General features: G+C 35.1%; 1 pseudogene; it reads right to left on the bottom strand.

Annotated features, from left to right (window-relative positions):
- Window positions 1-641: 641 nt before the first annotated feature.
- On the bottom strand, window positions 642-9,872 carry LOC123637483 (annotated as a pseudogene).
- Window positions 9,873-12,783: the final 2,911 nt, after the last annotated feature.

Raw genomic sequence — 12,783 nt, 5'->3', positions numbered from 1 at the left:
ATAACTGTGAGCTGGAATATCGTTTCTACTCTCCCCAACACCACTCTATCTTCCTGCATCAAATCTTCCATTCTGCTAAGTATGTCAGCTACAAACTGCTGCTGTCCTGGCTGCAGATCCTGCTGAAGTCATTCTCTTCATCTGAGTTATCTGGGTGATGGCAATTCTTGTTGTGGGTGTTTGCATTATTAGTCTGGGCATTATTATCATTGTTGTTGTTGGAGTCCAGGTTGCTAATAGAGGCTGAGAAAACCCTAATTCCTGTGCCTGTGCTCAAACCAACTCCAGCACAGCCCTTAAGTGGTCCACAAAACATCTGGTCCAGTGAAATAAACTCCAAGCTGGACAACAATTCAATAAACTGGCCAAAGAAGTCAAGCTTCAAAGTACAGCATTGTGCTAGGTTGATATTAACCAATTAATTTCATCTTGAGTAGTCTGACATCCAATTGTATGAGTTACATAGATGAAGCAATTATAAATTACAGATAATTGATACAGGAAAAACCGCATTGAGTACCTTCATCCTTATGTCAGTGATGACACTGGGATTTTCTACCACATCAGTCAAACCATACATTGCCCGGTGTGTATTGGCCATTCTTCAGCAAGAACTCATCTACACATCCAGACAGATGGTTTCAAACTGGGGGGAACTCCAGCTCTTCCATCTTTAGGGCAGAAAAGACACCATCTTAGGTTAGAGAAGGTTGGATCCAAATGTCATATAACCTGCCGGCAGCAGTGATAAAATGAGGTAACCAAGATCTATTTCAAGAGCATTCTTGCAAGATCCCCAAACAACAGTGTAGTACAAATTTCTAAAACCAGCTGATTTCCAACTACCTCCAATTACGTATTAGATGAAACCTCCAAGGAAAAGAACTTGAACCATTTCTCAGTGTTCCAAATTTCCAACAGAGGCTAAGCCTGTTACTAAAGGGACATATTTCTAGGAATTTGCGGATTCTGCGCAATTCCTCATGATGAAAGTTCTTAAGCTGATGCAGAGACAGTCTTTATAAGGATGTGGTTTAGTTGAGTCTTACCCACTTCATATAAAGGTGCCTTAAGATTGGGCTACAAGGAATTTCAGAAACATTTACCCCAACTAAATGTAAAGTTTGCATTTTGACTCCCATGGGAGTTTTCAGTTTCTTTTCAGGAGGAATTAGAAATGCTCCATTACAATTACAAAATTTCCCCAAATATGAACATGTAGCATGTATGTCCAAATGAATTCTACCAACTCCAAATGATAGTTTTCCGTGCCCGCTAAGTTTGGACATACCTGCAAAGCTTCTAGGACTCCTAGAATGCTAATAGCCTCATGGTCAGGTACACTTCATCTCTCAAGAGATCTAGGGTGAAGACCATTTAGCTGTTTGATGTCTGGCATCTTCTCCAACAGTGTTAGCAAACTGGAATCTGCGAAGCCACTTGGCATGTATTCCCGAGACTGCCCTGCACAGAGATCCACAGCCTTCACAGCTCCCAGGTACAGGATCATTGCTTCCTTTAGTTCTAGGAGAGACATCGCATACACGTGATGTCCTGCAGAGGAAGTTACCTAAAAAATAAGGCAAAGCACTTCAAATGAAGGTTGATTTATACAGGCCTTTGGTTCCTCTGATGGTTTCCATGAGGATTTCATTATTCATGACACATATTTTAACACTTTTCTTTCGTGGCCCTATTGCTGCGCTGCCTCCAGTATCTAAGAGCGAATCTCCCCTCCTGGTTATTTGAGTGTGAGGCACCAATGATGACCTTCACGATCTGTTATTGTGGTTGAGAGGGAGGGAGAAATGCAGCAGACACTTCTAGCAGCCCCCACCAGCTTGATGCCAGGGATTGGCAAATTTAATATTAATATATCTAGAATGCAAAGAATTTTTAAGAACTGGTAATATGAACTTTTGCCAAGGGATAAATCTATGCACACAATTATGGAGGGCAGTGTTTTAGAAATAAAATTGGATTGGACAGGGAATTAAATCTTCAAAGTATTTACTTTTTTCCTACCCATATTTACATGAGTATTTCAAACAATGATTCATTGCTATAATAAATCATAAATCTCTTCAAATTCTATGTAGATTTGGTTCTAAAATTCATTTTAGGTCATTTAAGCCACCAGCAATCTGTGCTAAGGTGTTTCTAAATGAGATTATGCATATTTTCAATATTTTGGAAAGAAAACAAACAACATAAAATTTGTGATAACCAATGGAAAATTTAAGGTACTTATGAAAACAGTTATATTAAACTCTATTTTGTCTTCTTAAATAGGCTACATAGACTTAAATTTACTAGAATATTTACCCCCTGGACACAGAGGTTTTCTTTGGTTAGTTTACTGCTAATTTTCATTGCTAGAACAGTTTCTGGCATCAAATAATCACTCAATAAATATTAGTTAAATTAATGTTTGCAGAGGAAATACAAGAAGTGACTGTAGAGTTACGTCTTTTTTTTAGTGATGACTTTGAATTACCATAACATTTAGCCAGAATATAATCTTACTTAAATTAGTCGGGAAATAGGAGAGTTTTCTCTTACATTCAATGGTGTCAGCTTGCAAATTTTTATCTTAAACAATTGGGATTGTTGTCTGCCTGTTTGTTTTGCTTTATCCCTTCCTAGACTCCGAGATATCAATTTTTGATGTTCTCAGTGAACCTTCCTGGCAATGTCAATAATGATCTTTGCTGCCCTAAAATATCTTCAGAGGTCATAGCAGCAGGGACTGTGCCTTTTCCCCCTCCTATCCCCAGTGCCAAGCCTGGATCATTGTACATAATCCATGAACATAGTTCAGTTAGGTAACAACAAATATTATCTTTGGGGGACAAAGACTATCGACATCAGGTATCCTTGCTTTCGCTTAGCAAAATACTCTAATATTGGTTTTTTGTTTTGTTTTATGTACTTTTCAAAAGGTGTTTTTTTTTTTTTGCTATTTTATTTATTTATTTATTTTGTTTGTTTGCATTTTTTTAATTCTTATTTCAGTATATTGTGGGGGTACAAAAGTTTAGGCTACGTATATTGCCCTTGCCCCTCCCACCCCCCCCAGTCAGAGCTTCAAACGTGTCCATCCACTAGACAGTGTGCATCGCACTCATCATGTATGTATACACCCATCCCCTCCCCCCCACATCTGCTCGACACCCAATCAATGTTATTCCTAAATGTGATACCTAGAATGGACACATTTTGAAAAAACACCTGAAAAAACACAAAAGGTGTTCTTTTTAAATGTGTCCATTCTATGTATCTGAAAGAATGGGGGAAAAAAACTTTTTCCCTGTATTTCTACAAATAAGTGAAGCTATTATAAAACATTTCCAAATGTGATTGGAATAAAAAGGTGTTAGACTTACAATGGTACTTCTGTTTGGAATTGGCCCAGATGAGATCACACATAATCCTGTTTGGAACAAATGCATTTCATGAAAAGAATAATAACTAAACACATAACCACTGAGAAGAAACTATATTCTTAACCTGTAATAGAACTTATTTCTTTACTGACAGATGTTTCAACTTGGTACAATTATTCTGTTTCACGTAAATGAAAATCTTCACAAAAAAATTATATTTATGAATTCAGTATTAGAATAAAATCCCATTTTAAGGCATTTTACACATTGGCTAATGCTACTTAAATCAGGCAGACTGCAATATCTTCCGCCTCACAGACTTATTACAGAAAATTTATACTTAAGAGATCAAAAACATATACAATGATCAAAATGACAATAACATAATTAAGTCTCAATGAAAAATAAAATATCAATTAATTATAACTAAATTATTTTAATTAAATATGTGCATAGCAATTCATTTACTGAAAAAATAAAAACCTAAATTTCCATGCAAAAATTTAATCCCAAATTTAAACTTTAAAATTTTTAAAGATAAATTTTGATATTTGATTTTTCTACTTTAAAAGATAAGTGCTAACTTTTGAGATTTAATCAAATCGCCTTCATAACTAATTAAGAAAGCTATGGTATAGTTCCTTATTTGTTTCTTTATTATATTGCAACAATATCACTCTGCCTGGTTTTCTAGAACATAAGTGTTTTCATAAATTAATTTATTTGCTTGGTAGAATATATTTGTAACTTGAAATATTTCATAAATATCTATTCCAGTTTGAACTAATTAGTAGCTTATGAGGAAAAAGTACTGCCATATAGCTATATTTTGTACCCTGAACTATACTTAGTAATTACTGAATTACTTGAATAGCACATATAATCTGTATACATTCTTTCTTTTAATTCCAAAGAGGAGCAATTTCACTGAGCCAGTTTATACTCAATCCCCAAAACTAAGAATATAATTGACTAATACTGGGGAAATACCACTGAAGCTAAAGAAAAACTTAAGCTGTCATGATCTTACCATAGGAGCTCCCAAGACCTCAACAGCAGAATTTTTGAACTTCCAACTAGAACTTTGCTAACATGAGTTAGCTCTCAATTCTTAGCCTTTCCCTCCCTCCTTCCTCTCAGATGAAATTTTTGAGGATGTGCATATGCATATGAACACACAAAAGAAAGAAAAACAGACAGAGAAAGAGAGAGAGACAGAGAGAGGGATGAAGATTTGAATGGTCCAAATTGTTCAGATGTTGGCATCCCAGCCAGTCAACTCTTGTCTCAGGGCAGGATCGCAGAGTGAAAACGTGGGGCCTGGTAACAATAGCTGATACTTGTGGATCATGTCCTGCACATCAGACACTGTTCTAAGCACTCTGCATTATCTTACTCAAGCCTCTCAATGACCCCAGGATCTCTTTTCTAATACCCTGTTTTACATATAAAGAAACTGATGTTGATACAATAAGAAAATCATCCAAAGTTGCACAGTCTTAAGTGATAAAGCTGTTACTTTGACAAAGACAATCTGATTCCAGAGACCATGTATTAACCACCACACTCTGATGAATCTATGGTAAGGGCACAGTTGGCACAAGAGGTGGGTCAAGCTTATTCCACAGTAAGTATCCTAGGTGATAAATATCCTTTATCCTTTATCACCTAGGAAAATGAAAAATAATCAAAACCTCAGATTCATGTAACACCTTATGTTAATCCACAATGACCTTAGAGATTTCCAAAGTGGCTACAGATTCAATACAATCCCTATCAAAATACTAATGACAATCTTCACAGATACAGAAAAAACAAATCTAAAATTTTTATGGAACCACAAAAGACCCCAAATAGTCAAAGCAATCTTGAGCAAAAAGAACAAAGATGGAAGCATCATGCTGACTGACTTCAAAATATACTCCAAGGCTATAGTAACCAAAACAGGATGGTACTGGCATAAAAACAAACACATAGACCAATAGAACAGAATAAAGAATCCAGAAATAAATCCACACACTTACAGCCTATATTTGACAAAGGTGCCAAGAACATGCAATGGAGAGAAGACAGTCACTTTAATAAATGGTGCTAATGGCCGGGCGTGGTGGCTCACGCCTGTAATCCTAGCACTCTGGGAGGCCAAGATGGGCGGATCGCTGGAGCTCAGGAGTTTGAGACCAGCCTGAGCAAGAGCGAGACCCCGTGTCTACTAAAAATAGAAAGAAATTATCTGGCCAACTAAAAATATATACAGAAAAAATTAGCCGGGCATGGTGGCGCATGCGTGTAGTCCCAGCTACTCGGGAGGCTGAGGCAGTAGGATCGCTTAAGCCCAGGAGTTTGAGGTTGCTGTGAGCTAGGCTGATGCCACGGCACTCACTCTAGTCCGGGCTACAGAGCGAAACTCTGTCTCAAAAAATAAATAAATAAATAAATAAATAAATAAATGGTGCTAAAAAAACTGGATATTCACATTCAGAAGAAAAAAGCTAGACTCCTATCTCTAACCATATAAAAAATCAACTCCAAATGGATTAAAAACATAAATGTAAGACCTGAAACAATCAAACTACTGGAAGAAACCATAGGGGAAATGCTTCACATTGGTCCGGTCAAGGATTTTTTGAATAAGACCCTAAAAAAGCATAGGCAACAAAAGCAAACATTGCCAAATGAAATTACATGAACTAAAAAGCTTCTGCACAGCAAGGGAAACAACCAAGAGAGTGAAAAGAAAATATACATTATGGGAGAAAATATTTGTACATTATGTATCTGATAAGGGGTTAATATCCACAATATAAAAGGAACTCAAAAAATGATAATAATAATCTGATTTTAAAAATGATTAAAAGATCTGAATAGACATTTCTTAAAAGAAGACTTGAAAAAAAATGTCCAACATTACTAACCAACAGAAAAATGAAAATCAAAACTTCAATGAAATATCATCTCATAGCTGTTACAATGGCTATTATCGAAAAGACCAAAAAAATAGCAAATGCTGGCATGAATGTGGAAAATGTGGAGAAAGTGGAACTCTTATATACACTGTTGGTGGGAATGTAAATTAATATAGCCATTATGATAAACAGTATGCAGGTTCCTCAAAAAATTAAAAGTAGAACTACCATATAATCCAGCAATCCCACTCCTGGATATATATCCAAAAGAGATGAAACCAGTATGTTGATGAGGTAACTGCACTCCATGTTTATTGTAGTATTATTCACGTAGCCAAGACATGCAACCAACCTAAGTGTCCATCAATAGATGAATAGATAAAGAATATGTGGTGTATATACATACAATGGATTAGTACTTGGCCATAAAAAAGAATAAAATCCTGTCATTTGTGGCAACGTGGATGAACCTGAAGGATGTTACATTAAGGGAAATAAGCCAGGCACAGAAAGACAAATACCACATGATCACACTCATATGTGACATCTGAAGAAGAATAGTGGTTACCAGAGGCTGGGAGAGGAGGGGAGATGAGAGGACAGGAAGATATTGGTTAATGGATACACAGTTACAATTAAGTAGGAGAAATAAGTTTAGGTGTAGTGCACAGTAGGCTGAGTGTGGATACCAATATTGTACTGTATATTTCAAAATAGCTACAAGAGAGAATTTTTAATATTCTCACCAGAAATAAATGATAGGTGTATGAGGTGATGGATATATTACGTACCCTGAGTTGGATATATTACACACCGCACCCCATAATTATGTACAATTATTATGTGTCAATAAAAAAATTGAAATTAAAAAAATAAAAGCAGTTGAGGAGAGGATATTCTCTCCATTATACTGGACACAGTATATCTTTGGGGTCCCAAGAGAACATACACCTGATGGATCAAAGAAGTTAGGTTTCAACAGCAGCTGGGACCACTACTGGGGTGGTTAAGGAAGTAACAGGAGACCGTTACTAAGAAAACAGAAGCGAGAAGACTGATGCAGACACCTGAAATGCACCGAGGCCCTGCCATACGGACATTCCCGGTATCACTGCAGGTTTGAAGTCCTGGCTTGGCAGATGACATCACGAGTCCTTTAAACACTTTTATACATGGTCATTTTCACTTTGCACATTTTGCTCTTGTTTTCTCTTAACCACTCCAGAAATTTTACATTCAATATCAAGTAATATATCTCATTCATTCATATAAAATGTTTTGTTACCTAACTAATAAAGATTAAAATTCAGAAATTTTATAACATTAGGGGCTTGGTAAACAGTATATATCATTGGGAGGATTTATAGCAAAAACTACCCCAACATGGTCTCTCAGTTATATTTCGAGGAGCAAATCTTCAGCCAATCTGCATCCTTACTTTTTATGCACTATATGGTCTTAAAATGATGTGATTAAATCTAGGAAAGTTAAACATTACTTCTGTAATGGAAATGTTGACAGTTATCTTTCTTATTGCAACCTTTGCAATTTCAGATTAACTCTACAGTTAATAATATCTTTGTGTGGAAGAAAGGATTCTTAGAGAGGGGCTGTTCTGAAGGTTACATGTATTATTTTCTAATACCTTTCAGCCTCTCAGAGCTCTCCTGGCAATCACTGTAATATAAAATATGTATTTCACAAACAAAAGCAGAAGCTCAAACTCATTTTTTTCTTTTTGTACTAGTTCTGCCAAGTCCTTGATGCCTGCTATAGAAAAAAGAAATCTATGTTTTCCTTGTGAAAGCTGTCAGTTCAGGCCCTCCATTCAGAAGCCCTTTCCTCCATGGACACATTTTTCTCATAGAATAAAAGATGAAACTAATGTTTCATCGAAATATCAGAGCATAATTTTAAATCATTGTAAATAGGTTGGTAGTGCTAAGGAATGAAAGAATAAAAGGTTAGATGTTAAAGAATTTTATTCCTTATCCTCTTGCATGTTGAAAATTGAAGACATTTTTTTTTTTTACCTCATTAAAGTTTCATTCATCTATCCATTCGTTCATTCGTTCCTACTTTCTACAAGCACGAAGTAAGCATCTTCTCCATGTTAACTCCACCCTGGAAACTACAAAAGCAAAGAAGATAAGCACTTAACTAAAAGTAGCCTAAAGCAATCACTTATAAGACAGAAGTATGAAAAAATTATACTACAACCCAGAAGAACCATGAAGTAGGACTTGAGGGTAGAGGCGGATTTTACTATATGATAACAAAGAAAGCACACAAGTTTCTCTTTCCCCATATCCAACAATTATCTTCATCCAATGACACATAAGCCTCTAATATAAGTAGGCTGTCAAAATGAATATAAGGGAGGTTTTAAAAATAAAGTTTAAAACAAACTAAAAACAAAAATAGTAAATTAAGAAATATGTCTTTATTAATTCTTGCATGAAGATCATGTTTGAGATTATCATCATGAAAGAAATCCAGCATACTCCCCCACACTCCACATTATGTACTTGCAATTAGATAAATAGCTATACATGTAGTTATTAACAGTCATAATTTTTTTTCAAAGTACTACATATGCATTTAACAAATATTTAGTGAGTGCCAAGCACCATGCTAGATGTTGAAGATATCAGTCTGGAAACTAACATTTATGACAGTAGTTCCATGAGTTGTTGTTTCAGGGAGAAAGTGTATCCTTTCTAGATAACTGAATTTAAAGCATAGAAAGCATGTTGATTGTTGTCATATAATGGCAGTGCCTAAAGATCAAATTGAATTTTTTTCTATTTTCTATTTATTATGCCTACATAGTATTTCTCCCTAAACTTCATGGTATGGAAATAGGGTATTTAAGCCTTTAGGTTTTTATAGACTTTTGAAATAATGAGCCTTAACTTGGCCAATTGGCATTTTATTTTTTCAAGTTAATACCATTCACCACAATATACTCAGTAGAACAAAGACACAAATCCCCCTGAAGATAGTAAACATTTTTGCAAAATACAAAACAAACGTGGTGATCATAAACACACTAGGCTCAATGAAGAGACTAGGGATAAGGCTGATACATTTAACAATAGGCTTATGTTGTACTAATAATATATTTTTTAATTGTCTTTAGGAGAGGTGGGGCCAAAACACATTCCCATAAATTAGGTTGCTGCAGTTTTTCTTTAAGAGATTTGATGCTTCCATTGTTTGTCCCTCATTCTGGACAAATAAGATCCTGAGTTGGCTGGCCTTTTCAAAAGCTGGAGGGAAAAATTGCTCCATGGATCTGTGTGGAAGCAAAAGATGGAGAAGAGAAAGGAAGCATTCTAGATTCCAAGTGGTTCTAGATGTCAAAGGATTAGGGGGATAGTGTTGTCTTCCCTAAACTACACAGAACTGATATAAACCAAAGAACTGGTCCAGCAAGAAACCCCAGGACAAGTCTACCCTTGGCAGTAGTTTTTGGTTAACTTATTTAGGTCCCTGCCATTTACCTACCTTCTGCTTTGTTAAAGTTAACACTGGTTTCAATTTGGCTGTAGAGAGCTGGAATTGGGATAATTCCCATGCTCTGAGTTTCTTCCCCAGACAGCCAGATGGAGACATGGCAGTTGTAGTTGAAGAGAGTAGAGGGGCCACCACATCAACCACAGCAGAAGCTGAGGTTAGGATATTGTGGCAAGATGTGCAAAGAGGAGTGAAGTGATATGAGGATTCACAGGATCCATCTGAATTCAACTGAGGCCCTAGAATATTCGTTGACATGGCCAGGAGACACCTTGGGGGAGAGCGGTATTGAATTTAACCTATTTAGTTCAGGCAATATAATTCTAACATAAAAATTAAATGCTGTGATATTTTGTAATCCCCAGTTAAAAAAGACTTGGATATGTGGTTTCTCGGGCAATTTCTGCATTTTTACTTGGTAAGTTTTTGCACAGCACAGTTGTAGAAGGTGTCATGTACATCATGGCTTACTCCAATGGTGCTCTCTGGAATTATCCGCATATATCCATTCAATGACCTTGTCAAGTAGCAGCATTTGGCTTCCAGCTTTATGTGCATCAGTTCTTCCTTATGTACAGTATTTATTTTAATGCACTATATATCTTATCTCTAACTTCTTAGGAAACATTTGAATTCAGTTTCTTAGATTTTCCATTCTACTACTGACAATCTGTCTTCACAAGCCATGTAGAGCTCTTAGGAATACAAATCACTTAAAAAAACCATCATCAGCTTACAAAATCCAAAATTAAGTATACATTTTTCTAGTGCTGCTATTTCATGGGAAATTATATTTGCCATTTTCTTATTTTTACTTTCCATTTTCTATCTTTCATTATCTTCTGATGGCTCTGAAATGCCTAAGGAAGTAGATAAATATTTTGTTACAACTTTGCTGATTAAAAAGAAAACAGTTAAGCCTTGTACATTTCACAGTTATGCAGAGGGCTCATAAACATTTTATCAGGTCTGAAAATTTGTCACCAGATATGTGGGAATTGTTTTAGGGAGCCTGCCTTTGCCCAAATTTGAAATGTGTTATTATACTTAAAAATAAACATTGTTTCTTTTTCTTATTTATTAACAGTGAATGCAGTTGGTTTTATGATTCAAATTTTCTCTGGAAAATTGGTTTCATAATTGCATGGGAGACAGCAATTAGTTCTGTGAGGACTTTGTATCAATATGCTTTGGCTCTAAGTGGATGGTGTTTTTTGTGGGTGAATCTTGTGCCCATCTTTTTACATTAATGTTCTATTTTTTGTGAACTTGATAAAGGAAGCTATTGATGAAAAGTCCAATTTTGGATTTTCTTTTGCCAAAGCTTTCTTCCATTTTAACCTGTGGAATTTTTTTAACACTCCCCTCTGCCCATATTCTTATTCCAACCTTTCCTGTTCCCCTGGATTTTCTTAGTGTGTTTAAACAAGTAACCATGCATGCTCATTATTCAAAACTTCTACCCCTTTTGGTAGATGTCCAAATGGAAGCTGGATATTGTTCTGATCTTTTACCTTGTCATGGTATCTTCCAGATGACTGCTCTTTTGATATTGTCTGTCTTTAACATTTGCTTTTTTGCTCTAATTTACAATTCTTTTGACCTTTTGAAAGGCTAATTTGCGTGCTCTAAAAAAATAAATAATTCTGCTTTGAGCCGCTATTAATTGTACCTTTTGATTTTGCATTGTTTTGTAATTCTCTCTAATTCTAAATAATTTTTTAATAAAGTTTTTAGTAATCTAGATATTGTTAATTATCAAATTCTTAATTAATTAATATTTGAACCTAGATTTTTCTGTGCTTTTGCCACTTTCCCATTCTGAAGCACTTTTTAGACACTTCAGAATTTAAAGTCCACCAATTTCAACCCGTTTATATTCTTCCAACACAATCTATGTGCATCTGGAAACTAAATGACATAACCTTACAAAGGACAAAACTATATAATGAAAACTAAAATTCCCTGCCACTTACTCTGGTAAATTATCCACCTAGACAGCTATTATTGTTAAAATGAACCATGGCATTTCCTTCTATTGGTAATTCTAGAGGCTTTTTTGTGTGTGAATTGAAAAAGGATTGTGTTTTTCACAAACTTACATTCCAGATAGTTCTGGCTACCACTATTAGGAAGACAATAAAACATCTAGATAATGCATGTATCAAAAACATGAATTTGGAATATATCATAGGTTGGAAATTAACAATTTGACTGTCTACTGTTTTTAAAACTGAAGTAACAGAACCCCTCATTTTATGTGAATAAAAATAAAATATTTTTGTATGTCACCTCTAGTATTAAAGTAGCATCTTTACTTAAAGCACAATTAACTCATTATACATGTGCAATTAAATACATCATTCTATTATTTCAAAGTTTCAAAATGATGATGATAAACATGTAACATAAATTATAAACAAGATAGAAAAAGAAACATACTATTGTTCAAACTCTCAGTTCATAATATTGATACAATTTACTTTTTAATTTTACCTTTTACTCTTATCTCTTACTATATGTAAAGAAACAATGTTTCTAAAATATCAAATGATAATATTAATATTTTTTTTCTATTTCTATAATGCCAGCCTCACAATTATCACCACACCCTACATCGCACCCGCAATCCCACCAAAGGCAAGTGTTACTTCAGGGAAACGTGGCTTCCGCCTAGACCAAGGCACTGTTACTTGGTGTGCAGCCTGAAAGCTGACCTCTTCGAGTCTTTAGGGAAAAAATACTTTTGAAAGTCATACTTTATTAATAAAGGAGTTTTCTAAATTCCAAAAATTTCCCTTTAGTATATCGAGTCAAACCTAGTTGAATTGAATCATATAATCTTATTATAAGTGGTGTGATAGCAAAGACAGTCTTGATTTTTGCCTTTTGCTCAGTTGTCCCATCCAGTTTAGCATTTGTTCTTCTCTTTTTTTACTTTCAAAACTGTCCCAGTTTCAAGACTAGTTTAG

Source organism: Lemur catta, chromosome 4, assembly GCF_020740605.2.
Source record: "Lemur catta isolate mLemCat1 chromosome 4, mLemCat1.pri, whole genome shotgun sequence".
In the NCBI taxonomy this organism is placed as follows: domain Eukaryota; kingdom Metazoa; phylum Chordata; class Mammalia; order Primates; family Lemuridae; genus Lemur; species Lemur catta.
The sequence above is the reverse complement of the archived record's forward strand: the minus strand, read 5'-3'. Positions and strand labels throughout refer to the sequence as shown.